Below are 27,907 nucleotides of genomic sequence, written 5' to 3'. Positions count from 1 at the left end.
TTCTAAGGGTAATACATATGCACTCATCCTGATGAAGTGTTGCTTGTTTATTCGATATAATGCAAATACCATTTGTAGTTACCTAAAAATGATACAAAAAGTTGCAGAACTGTCCCATGTAAAGAAGTAGGCAGTTCTCAGTGGATGTGTTTAATTAACTTATTTTCTGGTTGTGGTGGGGCATTTTAAATATTTTATGCCCATCACTTTCATTATAATACTTTTAAGAATCATTTTATTTATGTGCAAAATGTTGATTGTGAAACTTTTATAATCCTGAAAAAGCATCAGATTACAAAATATTCATATTAAGAATAAAGTAGAGTAGAATCATTGCCATTGATTACAATGGTAAGAAGATATGGAGAGGAAAACAATGAACTATGAACACATGTATTACAAGATTTTAGAAGGCTGCATTACAATTTTTTGAGGGGGGATGTGTAACTAAAAAATATTCCAACTGTGTTTATATTCCCTCAAGACATATCACCCAGATTTAATAAAATCAGTGTAGGCATAGTGTAAAGCCTACAAGGAAGGTACCGTGGTTGTGTACATGGTACCCTCTCAGTAGCACGCCATACATATTAATGAAGGCATATTACCTAGTGAGAGCCATGTAACACACCATGTAACACAGTTATTGAATCAGTGTGGGGAGTGTGTTGCTGTGTTCAGAGATGAGTAACACACCCCTGCATTGTGAAAGTGCAGTATATCAATGTATGCATATAAATTAAATTTTTTTTTTTATGTTTGTGCGGCGTGGCATGCAATGATTGACACATGCCAGACATCTAAAAATAGAAACCGGATACATTTAATTATAAATGCAAAAGTCAAGTTTAAGCATAGTTGAGTGGGGATGTATGGCATGCAGCGGTGCTTGAATATAGTAGAGAGGTATATGTAAATGTATAGCAGAATTCTACATATCTACATAGCCAAATGGTTAGAGTGACAACCTTATGTGCAGTAGGTGCAGGGTTTGAATAGACAGACAGATTATTAAGCATTTATTTTGCAACTACAAAGTATGCCAATTATTTTTAAATCCTGCTTTGCTGTGTGCAGCTAAGCTCTGGTAAGCACAACAAAGAACATTTCAGCACCGCTTAGTTGGTTTGTGCTTTGCTGAGCATTGGCAGTTTAAGAACTGCTGAGCTCAGCTAATCCAGTTGGTGAGGTGCCAAGCAACACACTGCATTTTTAAAAATGACCCAATTATGTGCAAGGGCAGGAAAACAGGCTTAAGTGCAAAAGGTGGGATTATAGCGTAACATGTTGGAGTTTGAACTGTGCAGGAACTATGGCTGGTGTTGTAGAGGGTGCACACTTCCAGGTGCAGTGGTGCAGCATTCTGGTGTCCAGGGTCATGGTTGGACTCCTAGTGAAATATCATAACATCCGGCTGCTGCAGGGTCAGTACCAGGAATCAGAGTATAAGTCAGAGGCCTGGGGCTGGCTGGCATGTCATCTTACCAGTTCAACAGCTATCCCCTGCACAGGTGAGCAGGTCCATCACCATTTTGATGATCTGAAGTGGTGGAAGAGGGGACTTCTGGACACCTGGGTCCAAGATACTCAGAACAGGAATGCCCCACAATTTTGTAAGCACTGTTAACATTGTTTTACCAATACCTAATCTGAATATGTGATAGACAGGTATGCATAATAGTGTGCTTCTCTCCCTACAGCTGCAGAGGAGAGAGCTTACAACCTAGAGACCCATGCAGGGCACCTGACCATGTTGCACCATGAGTATGGTGAGTACAGATTAATTTGCAATCTATATTCAAATACACAAGATAGAGTAATTCAGTCACTGCTAGTAGGTACGTACTGTACAGATTTGTGTAATGCAATGAATGCGGACGTAGGGCTGTACTGCAATAACTGTCTCCTGCAAAGTATACTGCAATAAAGATTAAAGCATTACATGTGATAATATTAATGAAATAAATATTCTACTGCAATAAATGTGGAATTACAGCTGTATTGCAACACCTGCATTATCCCAAATGTTGTTTAATAAAGACTCGAAAATATGACAATAACTGCATGAAGGAACCCCTACTAAAGCTGTGTTGTGCAATATGTGTGTGTAGGTAGAGCTGTTGTTCATGAAATCATGTATAACACCTGCTCTGAAATAACAATACAATCAATGCCACTAAATGACTCAAAGTTAGATAAGAAAGAGCATTATGCAAAACTGGAGATGTAGAGCTGTACTACAAGATATATGCATTATGACATTTTCTGCACTAACATCTGAAACAATACCAGGAAACCCAAGGTAGTTTGTGTATATCAGGATTGTCTTGTGTTAACCATTGCATTTCAGCTATATGCATACCTGCTCCAAGGTACAGTGCTTCAGGCAAGTATAGCTGCAGATGGAAATATACTATCTGCAACTGTATATGGGTCAGGTAGCCAACTGAATACTCTGATATGGTTTGTACACGTCTCACATATTTCCAACCACTAGGAGTTTATTGTGTACACCTGAATTCTATGTATTAATGGACAGTTTACCTAGTATCTCTGTCATACACGAATCTCATGCATGTGTGTTCTACTGTCACTGCAGCCTTGTACAAAACTGTACTACTATTACAAGGTCATATTTTGTTTCCACATGAGCTCTAGGCAAATACCAGGAAGTCAATAGTTAGCAGTGGCTCAGTAGCTCAGTTTGTTAAATTCTGTGTCTGATGTATATTTTGTCACACAAAGACCAGGGTTCAAATCCTGTGACAAGTACTGATAAATGTTACTGAATCAGTTATGTATTGTTAACAGATTTTCTCTCCACAGAAAATACATGGAAATGGGTTCAGTAGTCCTTATTTTGGGTTAATAATTTGTGTGTTCAGAAGTAGCAGATTGTTAACAGCATTGATCAGGAATGTGATAAGACATCCGAAAATAAAGGCAACAAGTACAATACTGATAAAAGATATTACAATAAATAAAATGTGTAATCTTAGTATGGCTGTGTGCCTGGTGTGTCTGTGTACATTTTCTGACAGCCTAACCCCATGCCTGCCAAGGACAGCATGATAGTTGTTTACTCTCTGTGATGTACACGATACATGTCTCTCAAGTGTCATGCTGTCAGGGACTGTAATCACTGTTGCCTAACCTCTCTGTCTCAGATCTATCATTGGCATGGTTATGCCAAAAGCAAAGTCACACTACATCAGTCCACAATTCACCTTGGTAGTCACATAGATCCACATGACATGCAATAGTTCTCTGTAGTTGTGCACCTGTAGGTGTTACAGCTTGGCCCATACTGTCCCATGTGGATAGCTCGGGAGGTATGTACATGCTACAGCAGCTATAGGGCACTGTTATACATAAAGGAAGGGCAGACCTGTAGAGTAACTAACAGTACTGTTGCAAACTATATAGCCTACATTGGTAGTAATGGACTGTATTTGTCTCTCCACCCACCCCTTATCTTCATCATAATTTATTATTGTTATACATCAGTTATGGTTTACTATTAACAAATGTTATTCTCTAAATGTTATGTTGTGCCTAGTGTTTTAGTATTGTTATGTAATACAGTGGTTGCATACTTATATAACATGTTGAATTACCTATGTTGTTGGCCTTATGCAGTAAACGTTACTGGCATGCTGTTACTATACTGACTGTTATATCACTTATTGTTGTGTTCCATATACTATACAATGTTATATTACTGGGTTGTTTGCAATGCTCTGGCATGCTGTTATAACTAACTAAATGTCATGTTCATTACTAACCTATCCACACTGAAATATGTCAATACCACAGCTCAAGTCAGTTGGGCAGTTCCTGGCAATCCGCCTACCCTACCTCAGCCGGCCAAGGCAGTTGGTCCCAGCATGTCTGGACCCAAGCTGCTGGTGCCCCCTCCACTGGACTTGCACTACCCATGGGGGAAATGGCCTCAGGGGACAGGTCCCAACCCTCTGGGATTGGGACAGAAGGGGGGGTTGTCACCCAGGATCAGCTACCGGTGATGGTGCGCAGGATAGTGCATTGTGGTTATGAGGATCGCCTGTGCCAGATAATGGGCAGAATGGCCAACCTGGAGGGGCAAGGTGGCCCCATTGCCCAGACTCCAACACAGCTACCTTCAGGGCAGTAAAGGAGCAGTCTTGATTACCAATGGGTGGAGAGCTCAGTTATACTGCTGCTCTCTGGGGGAACATGGATTTCTGATTCCACAACACCCTCCCCATCCAAGGTGTTTACCCCACTCATGTGTCACACACCACCCCCTGTATGCTGTCTTGCCTGTCTTGTCTGCTGCAAGTGCAACCTCTCCTACCCAACTTACCTACCCACACATACCTATATCCCTTCCCCAACATTCCACTCTCTTCTTAAAAAGAAGGGTGCCTGTCCCACAAAAATGTGAACGCTGGAAATGTCGAACGTCATATGCTCGAGACCATATGATCGACATTTCAAGTGTTCTAAGATTGACTTTTAATGGCACCATATGCTGCAGAATGGGAGAATTTCCCTTTTCTGCACTGAAGTGCGGTCTTTGAGTTGGTATATTTAAGTGGGGGGGGGTGCAGGGGGTCTTGTCTCCCTGCTCGCACTGTTAAAGTGTGTTTTTCTTTTTTTTTTTCTTTTTTTATTATATATTTGAAAGAAGCCAAAAGGAGAAGTAAACAGGAAATTCCAGTATGAATGCTTTATTAAAAAATCTGCGTTTTTGTCCGGTAATAGACTTCATCAGATATCAGATTGAATAACATTAAACCCAAAATGTTTTTAAAGTGTTTAGAGAGACATAGATTTTTAACAGACTTGTTTATAATAAAAGGAACGTACGTTTTTAAACATAACATATTAATGAGATTTTAAGAAATGAGAAACTTGATTTGTTTATTTTAAAAATAATTGTGAATTATGATTGGATAAAGATTAATTTAATGTGTATATAAGGAAAGGAAATGGTTATCAAGGTTGTTATATCTGATGAAGTCTATTACCGGACGAAAACGCAGATTTTTTAATAAAGCGTTCATACTGGAATTTCCTGTTTACTTCTCCTTTTGGCTTCTTTCATTATTTTATTGGTAACTTTCGTGGAAGTTGTCCATTGGAATATTTATTATATATTTGAACTTCCAAATGTCGACCATATGGTCTCAGCCATATGATATTCGACATTTTGGACGTTCGAATATATAACATAGACCCAAAATATCACCCAATACATAGCTCTCCATTTCACACCTACATCCACTAGACAAAATTAACTATTACATGAATTAATCAACACAGTTATGTTGCCCTCAAGCCTCTCTTGGGTGTGAGGCTGGCTCCAAATTCCAAATTCTGTACAACCTGCACAGCTATTACTGTACAAGAAATGGAGAGTTATGGTCCTTTCCTACACCTGTCCTGCACATCCCTACCTGCCATTCAGTATGTTTTCCCCTTGCTTGCCCCCATTTCATCACTTTCCTATCACCCTTTTTTTCTTTTCTTTTTTTATAATTAGCACCGGTTTAACTGGAGCTAAGCAGCATGGTGTACTACACAAACCCAAGGAAATCTGCTTAAAACTACTTAAAAAATGCCTTAATCATTTTATGTGTTTCTGACAGTGTTAAGCACATCTGCAACAAATAATCACCCTTGCCACGACATGAACCCAGGCACCTATCAACTACAGTGCAGTGCAGTAGCCCACTAGGGCACTCAGCTTTGAATTAAAAAAAGTGTTTCCACCAACATATCCTGATAGCCAGTGACACACTGCAAGTACATATAATGGGGAAATTGGCAGTGTACATGGGACTGTGATGCAGACACTGCACCAGTGCACTGCCAAATATACAATAATAGCTGTATGTGAGGCCTGGGATAGCAAGTATAGCTGTCAACTGTACAGACTGCTGCAGAATGTCCACAGCTATGCCCCCTAGGTTTGGCACTGATTTTACAAAAAAATATGTATCTGCTAAACTACTGGAAAATCATTAAGGATTGAAGTTAAAAGATCATGACAGACATTTCAGTGTCACACCTCATACCCATCGGAAAACACATGCTAATGCAATTCTGGTGTCACAGACTGTATGCATGCCAATATATCTTGCAAATACATCTGCTGTAACAGTGACTCAGTAGTTCAGTCTATTAAATGCCTTGCATGCCATACATTTTGCCACACACAGTCCTGGGTTCAAATCCAGTGCATTGCACTTCAGTTACATTCTTGTGACTGCAGCTAATAATGACTGAGTCATGCAATTTTTACTAAAACAAGTTGCTGCTACTGAATTAACTGCTACCCATGGTAGCAAGTCAAAGGCCTGTAAGTAGGGACACATGGCACATATTCACATAGCCTACCTATATCTTGCCTACTACTCTCTGATTGGCACTGTTACATAACAGATGTAGCTTAACCACATGCCCTGACTGGACTGTAATGGGTACCCTCACCCTGGCTCTGCTGTAATGACAGAACTGACACTGCTCCCTCAGTGAAACATGCAGCTTGCTGTCCTCCAAAGTGTTCACACTCCCCACTATGAGTCCTGGGCAAAATGCAGCAACTGCAGACTGCAACATATGCAGCTGTATGTTAAGCTACCTGCCACAGATGTAGCATAGCTCACAACCCCCTAGAACATGGGATCCACACAACACCCATACATAAAGGTGTGGGAACAAAGGTCAAGTGACAGGGACATGTGTCACAGTCTTCCCTTACAAACATTCAGAGGTGATAGACCAGCAGCTACTGCAGCACATGCATATTCTGATGGGTATGATGTCTGAAACTCACATGTCTCTTCCCCTTACTGACCTCAACCCACTGTGTTTAATACTGAACTGCCAGATAATCACAAAGTCATTTGACAATAGCCAAGCATAGTATGCAAAAACTGTGGACATACCTGATAAATCTCAACAGTGGACAGTATTTGTACCTATCCTTTGTGATGCTGTAGTCTCCATACCTCACTAATGTCCATCTCACAGACTAAGAAAGGGACCAAGGCCTACATGAAAGCTTTAAATATTGCACTGTTGTGACATGTCATTGGCTATTGAAAGTGCTACCCAGCTGTTCTGGATGCAATTAGTAAGTCTGAGCCATGGATTGGTGCACAGGCCATCACCTGTTATTGAGCATTACCTACAAAAGGCAAGCAGCTGTCTATGGAAAACAGGTCTATAACTTGCTTTACCAAGACAGACTGTGATTTTGGAAGAATTTTTCTTGAGGATTTGTGCACAAATGGATTATATCACTCTACCAGGTATGTAATACAAGTCCCCATATAATCAGAAGCAGATGGGAGGATGCAGCTATGGGGAATAGGGATTACAACATTAGGTCTGTAGTACATCTCTGGGAATGACATGTCGGTGATAGTCTGCTGTCCAACATCTGCAGGCATGCCTCTCAACTATGCCTACTGTAACTTAAATCACAGCTCTGGCAATCTCACTCCCTTCTACAATGGTCGGTTCCTGTACGAATGCTACTGGATTATGTGTTAGACATAGTGACAGTAAGGGTGGACACAGCTGTCATATCACATGATGCACTGTCATTCAGCTTCTCTTAGTCTGTGAATGTCACACAGGAATAGTTCTAACATTCTACAGGTGTTCCTGACTGTGCATGATGTACTCTGGCTAGGTCACTGTTTTGTTGACATTCGCATCTCATCACATGACAGCTATGGGTAGCATACCTGGCAACCCCCTTACAGCAAGAATTCTGGGCATAGCCATTATTAGTGGGGGAACTCAGGCCCAACCTCAGCAACCAAGTGTACATATTGGTCATATAAAGTAAAGGTTTGAATACAACAACAGATATTACTGCAACATAACTGTTTTCTGAGGGTTGTGGCATTTGACAGCCAGATTCTCTACATTCTGAGAACAATCAGCAATTATTGCCCAACTGTTTGCAGACATCCACATGTTTCTGGCAAAAGCACCACATATATCAGGCACACACACCATTCTGCAAACATCTGTGTACTGAAGAAGTAGGACACCTACAGGGAGGATACCCTACAGCACGTTTGCATTGCTGTATGTCACTGTGGCACACGGATGTTGCTGTACTTTCCCCATATACTTGTAATAACACACACCTATTTGTCTGACAGTGGCTGTATATCATGGTACTGAGACATTGCCCATAAGGGACAGACCACAGTAGATGGCATTGATGAGAGTGGAGACATACAGCACACTCCATCATGGCACACAGGGACATAACCAGTATTGCTACTATGTTGCTAATAGCCACATACATGCTGTGTTGATAGATGGCAGGGTCTGACATGGGAGGTAGCAGTGGATAGTGCAGGCCAATTTGGATGTGTAGGGTCTGTGCATAGTGGATAGCAATGTATGTTGTCCTGTGATGTGTTCCCTCTTCTTGTCTTTCAGACAGGATGTATAGACAGAGGCACCCGCCATTTTCAGATGCTGAAAATAATATTATCCCGGATGGCCTCAGACTCCATCACAACATTCTGATGTCCTGGAGTTGCCAAAATCATGAAAAACATGCAGCTCTGTGGGCTGACCTCATCAAAGCATTCAGCCACATAGGGCTACAGGACAGATGCTATGAGCAGGTCTGACACCAGGCAACAGATATGGTAAATGCTGCACAGCACTGGGATGCTGCTGTGGCCAGGGATAGTGTTACCACTGGTGGAAGGCCTACAGTAGAACAACCACTCTCAGCCACAGAGGAATTCTTGGTGAATTTGGGAACAATCACCAGCTCCCAAGCATCCATCACCCCTTACATCATGGAGGTGGGTGCCACAGCATCCACAGCAGAGGAGCATCCAGGTAAGCCTCCTGTGTTCATCACTGTAATACTGTATCAGTCATTGTGGCAGCTTCTGCATACCAGTACATGTATGTCAGGTCAATCTGCATTGGGGGGGGGTTGTTTTTAACACACACTTGTGCACACATACTCAAAATGTCCGCAATGTAGGCAGTATCACAGTGCTACTGCACATGTTGATATAAGCACATATTATCCTGTAACAATGTCACATTTGGTATTGCTGACAATACCTCTCCCTCACATTTGCATAGGTATGTCAGGTGTGGCCGGAGTCCAATGTCCTGTACCTGGTGAGTGTGATACTGTTTTTTTATGGATCATATATACCCTAAGAATGTTAAGGGCTGTCATTTTGCTGTAGATACAATTAATATGCTTAGCCAGAGTACAATACTTGTATGTTCAGTTTCGGGGGGGTTAACTGAAGTGTATTAAATTCTTAATCATAGTAGTGTATTTGCAGGTGCAGTAACATATTTGCACTTATTTTTGTGAAGGTCTATGCAGTCTGCTATACAGGGGCAATAGTATGCTCAAGACAGTTGCACTGTGTTTTAGGTGTAGGTCTATCACATGCATTGACATATTGCTTATCTTACAGGTGTATAGTACTGGCAACATTAAATGGATGTAGCTGTAGTACTTGTTATAAAGGGCCTATCTTGTCTGTGCATGTTGTAGTCTGCTTGTGTGTTGTGCACGAGAACAGAAATAAGATGCAGTCCGTGTAATGCAGTTGTGGCTCCTCACCTGTATTTATGTTTGTGGATCACCATACATAATAGTGCAAGTAGTAATGTACTTATTTTGTCATCTTCCTCATAGGTGACTGTGGGGGTTGGAGTGTGCCCCCCTCCCAACCTGATGTCAGTGTCTCATTGGACACTGATGGTGGTGGCCATAGTGAGGCACAGGTGGGGTTGTTGGGGGCTGAATCTGCCGCATGGGTTGACATCACACACCCCCCCATTGTCCCTGCACACAGTCAATATGTCCACACATACCCAATCCTTTGCGGCCACAGATATCGGACAGAGTGTGGTGGCATCAAACAGGAGAGTGTGGCATCAATGGCATCAGAGCCATAACCAGAGGGCGGGTGAGGTCCCACACAGACAGATTGACAGGGGTGCTAGAAGGAGGACTGATGCTCATCCACCACCTGTCACAGGTGTCACATCATGGGTCACTCAGCGCATGTTTTGGTCCATCATGGAGTCACAGGTATGTTCCAAATGCAACACCAGACATCTGTGACTCCCTACATCACATTGGTGATGCCATGCATCATTTACTGATGTAGTGGACAGACAGTGGGGTAAGACATTGTCAGTCCTTAACTGCACATTGTCTGTGCTATAACATGTGGTGGGAGTAGGGCATTAGACATGTGGCTGTAGGTCAACAACCACATTCACTGAGAGTCCATCTGGCCATGTACACTCACATTCTGGTAGTGGTAGTACCTCCGGCACTACAGAAGGGAGGGTGCTGTCCACACCATGACATGGCAGGCCATAGGCAAGTGATCCTGGGTGGTCCCATAAGGGACACGGGCACAGCAGACACCAGTCACCATCAGCGACTAGTACCTCATCTGACCCTGGGCATGGTGGTGCCAGTGCCACTCCTGGCAGAACTACTTCCTGTGTTCATGGCCAGAGATGGTGAACTGTCCATTCTGCCATGTACAGTCCATAACTGTCCAACATACCCATGTGTAGGGCTAGCAGATGGCTTGACTGTGTATTCGCACACACTCAAACATCACTGTCACATGCAGGTCACTAACAGACACACATGGCACCTCTCCATGGCCCAGCTGACCATCAACCCTTCCTAACTCACACACAATGTCAACTGTTTGGCACAGCCTAGGCCTCTGGCATCACCACATCATGCCCTGTGCATGTGATGATACCTGTGCCACATCCCTGCCATCCATACCATCGATGCAGGGACAGGCAAATATGTGTCTGATGCACCGGGTGACTACATTACATTATATGACACAGACACACACACACACACACACACACACACACACACACACACACACACACACACACACTCTCGCATATTGAGATTAGAATCCCTACCTATCTAGTAGTATAGACTATAGCACTAAATGCTTATCACATGTGCCATGGAGCTTATCTGTTTTGTGACTGTCTGCCAGTGCTGTTAAGGTGGATGACATCAGCAGCTGTTGACAGGGAGGCCAATGCTGTGGAGGACGCTAGTCACAGGGCCATAAAATGATTGACCATTGCACAGACATAGGCCTGATGGGCATGACTGTAATGTTGTATGGGAAATATCTACATATACACAAACTAGGTGGTGGATATGAGATTAGAATCCCCACCTATCTACTATTACACACTCTATCTCACAGTACTAGTTACACATGCCACTGGTTACATTTGATGTGCATGTGGCTGCAGCCACAGTACTTGTGGGCTATGAAAAGTGGCCTTGTGTTACACAGCATGTGTGGCCTGCAGAATGAACTGGTGTCATAGCAAGTAATTAGGTACCTGTTAATAACGCTGCTATGTGTGTACAGCTATCAGTATCACCATTTATGGTTGTTTGAAGTTTGCTCGTTGGAGAATTGGCTAGTGACAATATAGCCTGTCCAAGACCTGCATTGTAGCCATTGCACATTACACCACCTGCTCACCATTGTTTGTCTACAGTGCAAGATTCCACAGGCACAGGGATCTGTGGTTGGATGGATTATGTCATTATGCAGCTGTGGTCTTTTACCATCAGCCAACAGTTGTGTGTATAGGTGCAGTTAACACCAGCATTTTGCTTGTAGGTGTGGACATTTGTGCATCACCCCCCCCCCACACACACACACACACACACACACATATATATATATATATATATATATATATATATATGTTACAATATATGTTACCTCTATATATTTGTATTTATATATATATATATATATATATATATATATATATATATATATATATATATATATATATATACATATTCCACATACTGATAGATAAGAGTAATCATGTCTGAGGAGGATAAGGAGAGGCAAATACATATACATAGCTGTCTGTATGCACAGAGATATTTTCACATCTCAGTTCTTTAAGTAGATGAGGCATCAGACATGGGCAGACATTAGCTAAGTGTAGGAGCATGCCTAGTGTGACTGTCAGTGCGTACACGATGACTGAAGGCCAGAGCCACCTGTACTCCATTCCGGGATTTTGTGTGCTACAACCAATTGGTTGCTGCACATGAATCAACAGTCCAGCACCTTCCTAATATTATGTCCAAGGGATTCCCTGGCTGTGTGATGAACATAATATATGACTCATACCTAGCGACTGTACAGATTGTAATAGACTGTACAGGGTTTTGCAGCATATGTCTGGTATGTTTTATATAGCATTGTGATTTTCTCATGCATCAGTGGCAAATCATTAGAGACTGACATTAGGAACTGATGACAGACATTTGAGTTACTGACTCCATACACACCAGGGAACCCATGTTATGGCACAAACCGTTATTCTCTGCATCTTCTACATTTGTTTGGCCACTAGTTAATCCTTCTCCTTATATTTGGGTCTTTGTCCCACTCCTGCTCATGGCTTTGTCTGTATTTCCTGCTCTAAGTGTTTGTAGATATGCTGTGACTAGGGTATAATATGTAACACCATACCCAGGGATATAGTCGTCACACCTCTGACTGTACATGGTTTGCAGAATGTCCAGCGTTCCACCCCATATGTCTGCTCTGCTCTTCAGACAGTTGTGTTTTTTGGTAATATACTACTAAATGGTGCCCACTGAATTGTTGTAAGTGTTGACACAGTTATGTGATGGCCTTTACATCCTGCTGCTACTCTGACTTGTTACAAACTGCTGTTATACTAGCAATCTTGTAGGTTACTCAGAGCATGTGTAATGTCCATAGCTGTGGCCCCCTGTCCCTTCATTGTTCTGGCTTAGTTCAGCTTTCTTGCAGTAACAGTTTGTGACATATTCACAGTCTGTGGGAGTCCTACCATAGGACTACCTCACATGCAAAATTGTAGGTGCAGTCATCTTCGAACCATGAACACCATCAATCATGCTAATGTAGTTAGCCCACTGAGCCACACCAGGCACCAGAAAGTGAAGTTTAATTCCTGACACTATCAACAGTAGACAAACATACACTTTAACCCCTGCATATTGTGGAAATAGAACATGTAGCCAGGTTGTTTAGGACAGCCCTGGCATTGTGTGGTCTACTGCTATATGCTTGCAAACATATTGTTACTGCAGTTGTATGGGAACACAGCTGTGTTGGGAGTAGGGGACTCTAGCATTGACAGTTGTGCATTTTCCCTATGAACCCACTGTATGGCATTTGCCTCGCATACTGCAGTGGGGTTTGCTGCCTTGCAGCCTAATGCATATTATGTGGCAGGCAGTATTGGAGAGAGTACCTGTTGTCCCATATAGCTGCTAGTTCTCTGCTGGTAGCCCAGTAGCCCACTATATTCCCTTGCATACATGCAGCAGGTCCATACATATGCTACCATAGTCTAGTATCCCATACATTTGTTGTAAAGGAGAGTGACTTACCTTGTGAACACAACAGTTGAGATAACAGAGCTTAGGGGCTGACTCTGTCTGATGCATGCAGTACACAGCCAGTATATGGTAAGGTACAGTGTCGCTGGCATCTTTTTTACTACATATGTGAGTCAGAGGAAGGTGTCAGTCCCTAGGACTTTAGGTTGTCAGTGCATGTGCTCTGCATTGCTGCTTCGCCATGGCCAGGGCATACTGGACACGCCTACATCTGCTTACAGGGGCAGCCTCAGGGGGTTCCTCCTTCATGTCACCCTGTGGGTGTGGCTGTGGAGACCTTGGCATTGGTGGGGGGGCTGTGTGTCCCTTCCCTGTGATGATCCTACCACAGCTGCTTCCACAGGATCATATTGTGCAGCATGGCACATACTGTGAACATCTGTGCACATGTGGCTGAAGAGTACTGCAGGGCTCCGTCAGAAATATTTAGGCACTGGAACTGTGGCTTGAGCAGCCCAAACACATGCTCCATGATGTTTCTAGTTGTGTGTGAACCTCATTATGGCATTCTTCAGTAGGTGTGTGTGCATTTCTGATGTGTGTCATCATCCACGGTTCCGGGCCATAGCCAGCATCCCTTACTAGATAGCCGTATAGGATTTCACCCCTGTCAAACATCTGGTACAGCTGTGATGCATGCCAGATATGGGAGTAGTGATAACTGCCAGGGTTGCCAGCACACACATTCATGCTGATGCCCTGGGCGTTGCACACAACCTGGCAGTTGATGGAGTGATACACCTTGCAGATGATGTAGACTCTACCTTCCTCACTGGTCAGTGCTTTAATGTGTATATGAGTACAGTCTATGGCACCCAGTATCTCAGGGTAGTGTGCTATATGGCAGAAGTGATGCATACTGCTGGCCCTCTCCTCAGGGGTGTGGGGTAAATTAATGTGCTCACTGGCATGTGTTTGCATGGCAACCAGGAACTGGTGGAGTATCCAGGATGCAGATGCCTTGGAGACCTCAATCATGTCCCCAATTGGTCTTTGAAAATATATGTAGCTAGTAATCGCAGGGCTACACCTACCTTTGTTTCCATTGGGATGGGTTTCCCTCTGTTGGTTCTGGGTCTGAGTTGAGGGCGGCAGAGCTCGGTGAGTTCTTGTAGCACTCTACAATCTCCAGCTCATATAACTCCTGGAAGGTTACCCTGGGCCTGAACACCCTTCTTCTTCTTAGTCTAGGCTTATTGTCAGCAGCAGCATCAGCACTGACCTCATCATGTTGCACAATACAGATGTAGCAGAGCAGCAGCAGCCCCTAGCATTCTGTCAGTTAAAATTCTCAAGTCTGTACTGTAATAGTGCAGCAATGGACACACACCCATCCATATATATCTATATACCTCTCTCTCTCTCTCTCTTTTATGTAGATATATATATATATATATATATATATATATATATATATATATATATATATATATACATATATATATATATATATATTATACCTATAAATATATATATATATATAAATATATATATATATATATATATATATTTTTTTTTTTTTTCTTCTTTTTTTTAATACCATCAAAACTTTATTATAAATCTTCTATCATGTGATCAAGACTCTAGTAACATAACACTGTATGTAAATTCCCTAAAATAGATTTAAATACATTGAAACATCAAAACATTAAAAATATTGTGAATAATAAAAAAAATACATATAAACATACATAGATAATAGTATAAACATTTAATGCCATGTTATATTATGTTGTTGTTTTAATTTAGCTGCCCTTAACTTCAGTACACTCCTTACTGAGACAGTTTTATTAAGCTGTGGGAAAATATTGAAAATTAATGTTAATTGCCAAATAAGTTCCTTATACTCATTTTTTATTTCCATGCCCCCACTCCAGATTTTTGGGAACAATTTCAAGCACTGCAGAGTTAAGTTTCCTAAAAGTAACGCATTTCAGAGAATGATTATATAATACATTATTCTCAGTTTTCTTCTGCATGTCATAATTGTAATAAATGCTGTTTTTCAGATATTTTTCTGTCTTCCCAATGTAAAACCCTTTCTAGCTTCTCTTAAATTCATGTGCCTCTTTTATAAATTCTGTTTTTCCAACTTCGCAATAACAGGAGTATCCTTAATGGAGTTACTAATAGAACTAAAGCTGTACCACTGGCATAATGGTTAAGGTGTTTACCTTACAGACTCTTGATACAGCGTTTGATCCTCACATGGGGTAATTGGCTATGCTTAAAATGTCTCACAAAAGCAGTTAGCCTAGTACTAATCTATGAACCTATAAAAACTATGACAAAAATGGAATTTATTGTCTTATTTACTGTCCGATAATTTTGTGTTGTTAGTTGTCCATTGTTTTGTAATAGTGCTGTTGGGTTCTTGATTTTTTGTGTGTGTTGTTGTTAGCTCTTCCTTGGTGGCTTTGTGTTGTTTTTAGGAGCTATATTCTTGCTATTTCCTCTCTGGATATATTTTCCAGCAGTGAGAATTCCTCTATTGAACCTGTGACCAGCACAGACATCTGAGGAGATTTGACCAAACTTACTGAGCTATTTTCTTAATTTACAGCTTCACAATCTTCTACAAATCAGTTTTGCAATTGTGGGGACAGAGGTAAAATCCATTTGCAATGTTTGCATAACACATTGGATTTAGTGGTAAATGCTAATCCTTAATATATGACTAGTGACTGTTTGGCCAACTCTTCAATGAAGCAGATGGTAAATGTAGTTATGGAGGATAGTAATAGTTGCAGGAGAGAGGAAGTCTGAGCAGACATTTCAAAACTTCGTTGTGAACCCACTTTTATTTCATACATGATATGTAGATAGTGATATGCTGCAGCAGGATTCTAGCAGTGGACAAGAACAGTTTGAAGAGCATCCAATTGATATTTTCAGGGCCCAAAAGAATGCCCAGCTGTGGGCACTCTTTTTATACATTATGTATTTGTAAATGGAATGTTAGGTAAAGATGGCAGAGATGGGCAGCTGGAACACTGGTTAAAACCCCATTTTAATATAAACAAGTATGATTACACAGGATTATCTTAAGGGGATTCATTGCAATCTATGCTTCTCTATTTGGAGAAGAAGTTGCATCAATATAAAAGTGCACAGTTAAACAATGTTTTCTTTACTAAATGCACTAAATACAAAAGAGTACTGGAGGGGTTAAGATGCCAGGAATTTCCTACAGGAATTTCTAAAGAGTTACCTCTGTATACTTGAAGTATGTTTGATCAGTATGGAATTGCTTTAATGGGCATTTTAATTAAGGATAAAGAAAAACATTTAATTGATTTGAAGAAGAAATGTTGGCATTAAACAATGTCAATTGGATGGCACAGTGGTGCAGCAGTAGTGTTGTTACTTTACAGCAAGAGGTTGTCTGATTCGATTCTCAGCTGTGGTGCCTTTTGTGTGAAGTCTCCAAATCCTCCTTGCATTCGTGTGGGTTTTCTCTAGTTGCTCTGGTTTCCTCCTACGTTACAAAGACATGCATTTGGAGCATTTCACCCTGGGCCTCCACTGAAAATTGGCTTTGTTCCAAGTCAGACTTTCCCGGTTAACAAATGTTAAATAAGTGATTTGTTGTTTGTAAGTTATGAAAATAAATATGTAATGATGTTTAACAGGGTAGATGAGCAGGTGGGTGTGATTTTACAAAGGTAGTAAAAAACACTAGAAAGAAATCATTTTGAATTTGAGAATAATATATCCAGTGCCCATTATGTAAAATAAGGATAATATGGTTTCTCACTATGAAAATAACGGGGTGCAACAGGAAGAAGTTTTACCTCATTTGATTTTTCAGACCCTTTAGTATATCCCCTCCAGGATGGTCCCAAAGGTTGCTAGAACATACAACAGGGATGAACAACAATGCCCCACAGTATGCAGCCCATGACTTGGGACAGGAACAGCAAACAGTGCAGTGAGAATATTTTGGCCCAAAGGGGAAATGAGGACAGGGCCAATGGAGGAGGGGCAGAAGAATGTAAAGGTATATCCAGATGTTAACTCCAATAATGGGCTTAGTATTTTTAATTATAGGCATTTGGACATGAATAATAAACTTGCTGAACCTTTAGAAAACAAATTCACTTTTGTACTGGGGCAAAAGATGGATATAGCAGATATATTTGTTGAGTTAAAACTGTATGTAATAAGCCACAATGTGGCTATTCATTTTAAAAATGAATATACATTTAAATCAAAAGAATTTAATAGCAGGAGAGTTTTAAATCTCCCTACTCATTCTGTGTTAGATACGTTTGAAAAAGACTGTGAAAAAGAGACTAGTGCATTAACTTGCAAAAAAAAGTTATTATATAGATAATTTAAGCAAGGATGAAAAACTTTTATTGGATAAACTCATTATAAAGTTATGAAACCATTTAAAGGAGTCATTGTTATTATGGATACTATAAATTATTGTGGGCATATGTTCCAATTACTAAATGATGGAGAACAATACAGCATTAAATCTAAAAATGAAGTTATATCATCATATATGAAAACTGACCATTTTTGGAGGAGAAGTTACTTCAAGGATATATAACACATTCTATATTTAAACTTCTTAAAGTAGTGTAGCCAATAATTAAGCAATAACCAATGACGTGGTGTGGTATATTGAAGATTTACTCATGGTTGGTGTGGTTTAAATAAAGCCAACCGTGGGTAAATCTTCAGTGTACCACAACCATGGAATCGGTTATTGCCATTATACAATGACATTATTTAAGAAAAAAAGACTTACTTTTCTTAATGTCTTTGTATAATGGTGCATTACTGTTCTTCCGCCGGTGGTGGTATACAGCTTCCTTGTGTTGATGTACTGCACATGCTTATGGGACTTGTGTTCCTATGCATACCCAGTACATCAATGCTTTGAAACAGAAGCAATGGAGAAATGGAGAAAAGAAAGTCTCTATTGTTCTGGTTTTTTTTTGTTTTTTTTTTATTATTAAAAAAAAAGTTTTGGACACTTTATACCAACGGAAAAAAGTTTGGGTGACCGTACCTTTTTCCATTGGTATATTGTGGGATTTACAATGGGCACGCTGGCCAATCAGCATGCATGTTTTGGAATATTAATGGGGGGGTCATTGTATAATTTGCAGTATTTTTTGGATACTTAAAATTTATAAGCTTTTACAATACCCACCATTCCACCCCATAGTATATTCTCAAGGATCTAAGACACACCCACTTGGAATTTTTATAGACAGGAAAGTAAAATGGTTTTATGAGGTATTCCCCCATTTATTAAGATATTTGTCAGATTTCTTAAGCAAAATTAAACCTGCTAAGTATGATGAAGCATTAATTTCGGTCACTATTGATGTAATCTATTTTCTGAAAGGATTAACTTCGTTTCACAAAGCATTACTTGGTTTACAGAATTGACAAGTATGGATATTAAATTAATTATAGCGTATATGCATATACTATTAAATATATATATATATATATATATATATATATATATATATATATATATATATATATATATGTATATATATATATATATTTCAAAGGGGAATATTTCAAGTAATAAAGTGGTGTGGCCATGGAACCTTTTTGTGCCCCCTTATATGCAAATATGCTCATATGACATTGGGAACAAACTATGTTATTTATTCTAAGTATGCACAGCACTGGAGTTCTTAGATGCAATTTTTAGATCACTTAGAGGGATGTTGAAGGAATTCCTTATTTTTATTAATAACTCAATATCATTTTTTTTAAATTCACACACAGCATCTCTATAGTATTTATTAATTATCTGTATGTAAACCTAATCAAAAATATGGAGGAGGAGAAGCAAAGATTTATATATGATATTTGTTGATAGCCAACCGGTGGTGTAAACCTTGTATCTAGATGATTGCCATTGTTGAAGTGACATTCTGACCCCATAAGCAAAAATGGGAAAAGGGGGTTGTGGACAGATGGATGGAGTTTTCAGAAATATATTTTCTTCAATAATTATTTGCAGTTGTATAGTAATCACCCTCTTAAACAAAAATGGAAAATAGTTAAGGGACAGATGATAAGTTTATCAAGAATAGGTTAAGATGAAAACCTCTTTGATGATCAGTTACAGATTGTGAGCGAAAGGTTTTTTACAAAGGGCAAACCAAAATCCCTTATCAGTGAGTTCAAAGAATATTTTATAAAGGAAGGACATAATAGGTATCCACCTTTATTAGGAGCAGTATTTGTTATAGGTTATAGTTTTAACAATATAAAGGTGGTAGGTTTGACATAATGGTTAAGGTCCTCGCCTCATGCACACACAAGGTACAGAGTTTGATTCCAACCTCAGGTTATTTGCTAGGCTTATAATGGCCCTTCAAGGCAGCTAGCCTAATAATAATAATAATAATAATTATAGTAATGATGATATTGGAAGAGATCTTGCTGTAAGTAATAGTTATACGAATAATAGTAATGATAATACCAATGTACACAAAAACCATGATAGCTCTATGACACTACATTTTAATGGATACACTAATAGAATTAAAACATTATAACAGAAAATTGGAATGTATATTCTTATTTTGGGGAAGCTGGAACAATATTAAGGGAAAACAGAATTTATATACAAGAGGCACATGAACTTAAAAAAAGCTTGAATGGCACAGAGTTTCCAACAGTATGAACAAGAAATCTAGAACATATAAGTGTGCAATTTGCAATCAATGGGAGTACATTTTAGAAGAATATGACATTTATATTAGGGATCTTGACAAGGTTAGTAAAGAAAATAAATATAGTAATTGCTTAAGTTGTGGCTTCGTATAGAATGCTATGTTTGAAACCTGTAACATAGTTTATACTGGGAAGACAGAAAGTTGATGAGAAAAACACATTTATGAAGATAATTATGATTCACAGAATAAAATAAAAATAATGAGTTATGTAAGCATTCTGTGAAATGTGTCAAGTTAACAGCCCGGCACCCAACCTTCCACAGAAGGCACACACACTCACACCTAGGGCCAATTTAGAGTGTCCAATCCACCTACTGCATGTCTTTGGGAGGAAACCGGAGCACCCGGAGAAAACCCACGTGACCACAGGGAGGACATGCAGACTCCACACAGAAGGCATACCAGCCAAGAATCGAACCAGAGAACCGCTTGTTGTGAGGTGGCAATGCTAACCACTGCACCACCGTGGCCACCCATTCTGTGAAATGTTTTACTTTTAAGAAACTTAACTTTGCAGTGTTTGAAATTGTTCCCACAAATCCAAGGGGTAGTGGGGCATGGGAGTAAAAAACTGATTATAAGGACCTTATTTGGAAATTAAGATTACATGTCAATATTTTCTCAGGGCTTAATGAAACTGCCTCACTAGGGAGTGTATCAATGTTAAGGGCAGCTAAATTATAATAATAATATAACACATTTACAGAAGAACTAGACACCACAGCTTCCAAAGCAGCAATTATTACCTGTGCAGTCCGTTCGACTCAGTATAGCTCCAACAAGATAAAACAATTCCAGCAGAATAAAACACAGTCACAAATGCTCACAGAGCATGAAGAATAAATCCACTGGCACAAGTGTGTTCACACCAAATCAGTTGTAATTCCACAAGGTACAAAAATAGAAGTTAAGTGCTTTCACCTAACTAAATGTCAGGCTTTCTCAGAAGAATATAACACATTTATGTGTGTGTGTGTGTGTGTGTGTGTGTGTGTGTGTGTGTGTGTGTGTGTGTGTGTGTGTGTGTGCGTATTTTGTATGCATGTGTATATGTATCTTATTCATGTTGGCAATGCTTTTAATGCTTTAATGTTTTTTTATCTGGAAAAAATAAAAAAGAAACAGCCCAAAAAGTGGCACCATCTACAAAATTCACAAAATCAGCCACTAAACTGGGATGTAAAAAGATTCACTGAGAAGATTTTGACACTAAAAAGTTCTAAACTAATCTCTTTATATCTCAGTTTAATGTTTTTAGGGGTAATTTTATCTGCTTTTTAGGGAATTTACATAGAGTTTTATCATGCTCGATATCTAGATCACATGATGAAAGGTATATAAGAAGGTTGTGATGGTATTTATATATATATATATATATATATATATATATATATATATATATATATATATATATATATATATATATATATATGTGTGTGTGTGTGTGTGTGTGTGTGTGTGTGTGTGTGTGTGTGTGTATGTATTTGTGCTCTGATGCAGTCCAACTGTAATATCAGTGAACAAAAGTACTAATATTTCTGCGCTGTTGAGTGTTTGTCTGTTTTGTAACAGTGATGTTGGATTATTGATATACACACATACGCACACACACATCTTTTCTGATGAAGTCTGAGGCTTAAGGCCGATGAAAGCGCTTAACTACAATAAACGTTTTGCTGTGGATTATTGTTATGATTCTTGCTTCCATCCATTTGGATAGTTTTTGTCTCTTTATGATTACTCTTTGTGAGGTACTTCTGTGGCCTTTCCAGCTGCTGAAGATGTTTTGTGAGGTACATTCTAAAAGGGGCATTGTACTCTATAATCGGTCTAATGAGTGCCGAGTAGAGGGGAACAATGACCTCTTTTTTCCTGGATGAGAACTCTTTTGTGATAAGGTGTGCCACATAGAAGGATTTCCTGACTACTATGATGATGTGATTATCAAAGGAGAGACTACTGTCCACCTGGGTCCCAAGGTCTCTTATCACACATTCACATTCAGCATTAAGTAGACTGCCGTTTATGTGCTAGTTCATGGGTACAGAGTTTTTACCAACGGGGATGACAATGCACTTTTTGGTTATTGAGCTTGAGGCCATGTCTCTGACACCAGGCATCTGTCTCAGTGAGGCCCTTCTGTAGGATGTCCACATCATTTGGGGACTTGACTATGGCTCCTAGTTTGCAGTCATCTGCGAACTTCATTAGCCTGAGGCCTTCTGTGTTAGCCTGTACTTCAGCGAAGTAGATACCAAACAGGAGAGGTCCCAGGACTGAACCCTGTGGTACTCCACTTGTCATTGGTTTGAAGTCAGATTTGGAGTCTGCAACATTTACTATGTGGGTTCTGTCAGTGAGCCAGTTGGCAACCCATTTTGTGACGTAGGGATTTATACCTAGTATAGTGAGTTTAGCTATAATTCCAGAATGGGGGATGGTGTTAAAAGCCTTGGCAAGGTCAAGATAGGCTGTGTGAACCACCTTACCCTCATCTACGACTTTGGCGACTGCCTCAAAGAAGTCGATCAGGTTCAGAAGGCATGATCTGCCTTTCACAAACCCGAACTGGGTGGGGTCCAGAGTTTGGAGGTTAGCAATGTCTTTCTATATGAGTTCCATGATGATACGTTCCATGGCCTTGCAGACCAGGCTCGTCAGGCTAATAGGGCGATAGTTCCCAGGATCAGTGGTGGCTCCCCCTTTGTGGAGTGGGATAACTGTTGCTGTGCGCCATTCAGTTGGCACAAAGCCTGACGTGAGATTATGACTGAACATGGTGCTTAGGTGGGGAGCCAGTTAGTTCTGAAATTTGTGTAAAATGCAGCCTGGGATGTTGTCTAGTCCCATGGATTCTGTGTTTTTTGTTTTAGAGTGTGCAGCTTTTACCTGCATAGATATGATTACAGGGACTCTGCATTCTTCTTGTATAGATATGGACCTTTTAGGGGGTGAGAGGGGAGTAAAGTTAGCACTGAACCTATCTGCCAGGATGTTGGCAGTATCAGTTAGTTTTGTAATTTTCATGCTCTTGTGCTGTAACTCAGAGCAGATCTGGGTGTTGCCATTGAGATTCTTGACATATCTATAGAATACTTTGTGGTTGCCCTTAGAATCAGTGTTGATTTTGTTTTCATAGCTAGCTTTGGAGGATCTTATAAGGGATCTCAGCTTCTTACTGTGGCTGACCAGGGAGCTTCCCACTCATGGGATTTTACTCTCTTTTGCAATAGTTTCTTCCTCCTGTTGTAGAGTTTGTTTATGGCATGGGACCACCAGATTGGCTTCCTTTTTTTGGAGGATAGTGTCTTGGTTCTGTTTGGGATAGCACAATCCATGCATTTGCATAAGTGCTTATAGAGTGCATTTGTGTAGGATTCAGCAGTTGTAACTGTATTGTCCATCTGCATGGGTGTCATGATGTTCGCCACTTCTTTCTTAAGAAGCATGAATTTGGCTTTGGAGAAATTTTTTACCATGGTTTCCTTAATGGTGGGTGGGGGCGGGATGCAGATATCTAGGGCGATTAGCTTATGGTCGAATCTGACCAATGAGGAGTTGACTTCAGGTGTGGAACACCGGTCACTCATGTCGGTAATGACTAGGTCTAGGATAGTGTTGCCCCTGGTGGGGGTGTGGATAAAGTGATCCAGGGCATTGGAATTTATGAATTCCAGAAAGTGTTGAGTGAAGGAGTTGGTACATGAGTAGTTTTCCCAGTTAATAGTGGGGTAGTTGAAGTCGCCCATTATTAGGGTGTTGGGTTGAATCCTAATATTTTCCAGTATATCAAGAAAAGAGGAGTGGGAATCCTGGGGCATGGTGAGGGATCTGTAGCAAGCTACAATTTGGATTGCAGTTTTGCCCAGAGTTAGTTGCACTTGGATAACCTCGGATGCATTATACTGCTCAACTAGCCAGGAGGTGTGGATATCCTTAATGAACATGGACACACCTCCGCCTTTGGTGTTCTGGTCCAGGTTAGATGGCTGAAAAGTGTGGCATGAGTTATAGCCTGGTAATGCAGGGGTGCTCTCTAGAGCCTTGAAGCAGGTCTCAGTCACTGCACAAATATCGATGTTCTCCATTTTAAGGAGTGCCTCGAGTGAGTGTATATCAGTTATTGAAGTTTTGAGCCTTTTTATTGTAGGTGTTTGCAATTAAAAGCTTATGATTATAATTGCTGGATTGTATCATTGTATCAAAAGCAACAAGTTAATGTAATCAGTTAATAACAATAATAATAATAATAATAATAATAACCTGAAAATGGGGAACATCAATCATACAATGTCATTTTTTTATGTTTATCTAAGACAGCATATCAATAATCTGAACTTATTTGGCTGAAGTGCAAACAAAATGGGAAAAAATAATTTCTCTCTGGAGAATATCATCCTCTGATATTGGGACAGGAGGAATTTTTCCTTCACCTGCTTTATACTATATACCAACATCAAGGATAAATAATTTATTTAGATTTATTTGTTGTTATTTGACCATTTAGGCAGGCTGATCCATATTCATGCTTCTCAATCAGGACCATTTGGCATTACACACAATACAGAGACATATATAGGCTTCCAATGAGGTTAATAAGCAGAGTGATCACTTTATAGTATATAAACTACTGATGGGGATTAATGATGTTGACATGCAGAGTAGATGATTTTATATTTTAACAGTTATTCTCAAACAAAAGCTAATGAAGGCTAATTTATAAAATGAGGCTGTTAACTTTACTACTATAAATAAAAAAAGTGCTACGCACACTTCCAAAGATTTAGTTTAATTACAAAGTTAAGTGCTTTCATTGTTAACAAAAGCTCACCAGAACTGTTGACCACAACCCTCTTTAAAATGTATCAGTGTATTACAGATCAGTTTGAAAGCCTATCTTCCATCTCTGCTTGAATAGGTTTTTACCAATCAAGTGATTGTTTAATGTAATATACTTATTAGACTAACTGAGTTGCAGTCAGCATTTCTGATAGAACAAAGGCACTTAACTGTCATTTGTTTATAATTAAATTACATCTTTGGAAGTGTGTGTAGTGACGTTTTATTTTATTTCGTTTGCTTTTATGTTCATGGCAAAGTTTTTATGAACCTTACTACCATTCTATGATACACAGTGTTAATTACAAACACAAAGTATGCCCAAGTACTACAGTTAGACCAACAATAATATATTACCAGTTCTATACTAAGTGCTGTAATACTGCTTGCCTGTAGATATTGGCATGCAGTTATGTCTTAGTTGTTTAAACTTAACAGAGTGTAAGTATCATTTAATGCACCATCTCACTCTTTTAAGCACTTAAGTTAGAGATGCTGTTCACCAGAATTTGATTTCAGGCTGCTGAAATCAGAAAAATGTAATTCAGATGTTTTTTGTTCAAGTGGTCTAATACCAGATTAAGTTCATGAGAATGCATGAATGCACATACAGATCTACTATTCATAAGTTGCAAATGTCCATTAATGAAATATTATTGCATATTGTGTTCAGTCTCATAGCCCAGTTGCATCGTGGTTAATTTTGCTGTCAAATAAACTTGATTCTGGACTTTAGTTTTCAGGTATAATACCATCACTACATTGTTTATAAGCCCTCTGTGTAAAAACATGGGAATTATTGGGTGCTACAGTTTCTTCTTTAACCCCAAAGCAATGCCATAGGTGATTTAGCAGTCATGTAAACAACCCATAAGTCTGTATCTCATAAGTAATCATGCACGTACATCCTGTGACAGGCCAGTGTCCTCCAGGACTAGTGTTTCTCCCTTGTACCCAGCAAGTGCTTTAATAGTATCAGACTTCCTGCGCTCATGAACTGGACTAATAATAAAACTGGAGCATGAGTGAATGAAAGAGTAACTTACATTCTTCCAAAGCCAAGGAGAAACCTTTTGTCGGTATCAACCTCTAGAAAGTTTATATAGGCTGGACCATTAGTATTGCCACTTTGAGCCTGTCCCTCTGATCTGTTGTCCTCCTTATTTATAAATGTACCCTGTGCTAATTTTACATTTGTTTCTTGCTATATCACTGTCATGCCTTTTTTTCTGATCTAACATTTGAAAATTTGTAGATCCTGATGTGATTTATGTTTTTTTTTTTTTTTTTTTGTAAGGAACTCAGTAGAGCTTTGTACTTTGCTTCATCCATCTACTGACTTCCTCAAATGACTAATTAGTTTTAAGTTATTAAAGGAATTCCAATCAGAATGGACCTCTTTTAATAAAGATTCTTCTTCATTGTAAAATTGGTTGCTTGGAAAAAAAATACGGGCAACCTAAATGGGAGAGATGCAAGGAACATTGGGGCTAGCAAATTACTAAACATTAAAACTAACAGATACTTAAAATAGTTAGGGCCTGTTTATTTGGCATAGAAGGATGAATCCCTGACTATGACCTAGCCATGCTGTATTCAGTTAGCAGTAGAGGTGCAAGAAAGGTTGGGTGGGAAAGAAAGGATTGAGCATCCCATGTTGGTTCTCCAAACTACATTGGAAGGGGTTGCTTCAGTTTTCTGCTTTGGTGCGACCTACTTATCAGTGATTGATCACCAATAGAAGAAGTCTAGCAGGCTCACCCTACATCAGTGGTACAGCTTTTAGTCAGACAGGCATGTATTCATTATCTGCCCATAGGCCTTTGGCTCTTGATAATATTTTGAGTTCTTTGCATGTTTCATGTTCATTATATTTTTCATCAGTAGTGTCACAGCTAGTAACATTTTCTTTTTATCATCACACCACATCTCAACAGCCATTCTAACAACCCTTGCCTGTGCACTCACCAACAGCTTGCTGTTTTTATCTAATAGGTCTGCACGATCTGGGGAACCATACACAGGTATATACTGGTACTCTACATGTTGTAGTCTTACTTTGTACACTGGAAAATGGAGTCTGCAGTGAAACATTAACATATTTTTTTTCTTAATCAAGTTACAAAAGATAACTTGTGAAACATTTTAAATGCACAAACTTAAAGCAAAAAAAAAGTTTCACAAAGCACTAGTAAGCAATTATTTTCATGGAAGGCTGCACTCTCTATCTCTCAAACAACATGGGGAATATCTTCTTCAGCCACTGATCATTATATATACTACCTCCAAGTTTTCACAATCTTCAAGAAAAATAAAAGTGTTTAAAAACTCACCTTTCCCTTCTCCTTCTGTTATGTGATCTTGCGACAAAATACAGCACTAGTGACAAAGTAAGCTCAGTCATACTAAGACATTAACAAAATGTAAATGTGAACTTATAAATGAAATCAACAAAGGAACACATGATCAACATTAATGCTCATAAAGAATGATATTGGCCTCCAATGAATTCCTAAAGGCAATTGTGAAAGCAAGTTAAATAAAATTAGATAGTTGTACTGAATGTAATGGTTATTATCAGATCATATGATCATAGGTTCACATGTTGGTATTAGGCTATTAGCCATAACAATTCCCTGGCTATTTCTTCCCACAATATTTACTTCCCTTCATCACCTACACAGTCTTTAATAGACTGACCCAATGACTGCACATTGTTCCTAGACTCACACTCTTCCAAAGTGTTAAATTTTCATTTTGTATATTAGGTTCTACCACTTATATGTCTATCAGTGCAGAGCTCTTAGACTCAGAGGCCAACAGGTAGGACACTTGACTAAGATGCTGGATG

Source organism: Protopterus annectens, chromosome 12.part0, assembly GCF_019279795.1.
Source record: "Protopterus annectens isolate FY-2018-M chromosome 12.part0, PAN1.0, whole genome shotgun sequence".
Lineage (NCBI taxonomy): Eukaryota > Metazoa > Chordata > Ceratodontiformes > Protopteridae > Protopterus > Protopterus annectens.
This window is presented reverse-complemented; position numbering follows the sequence as displayed.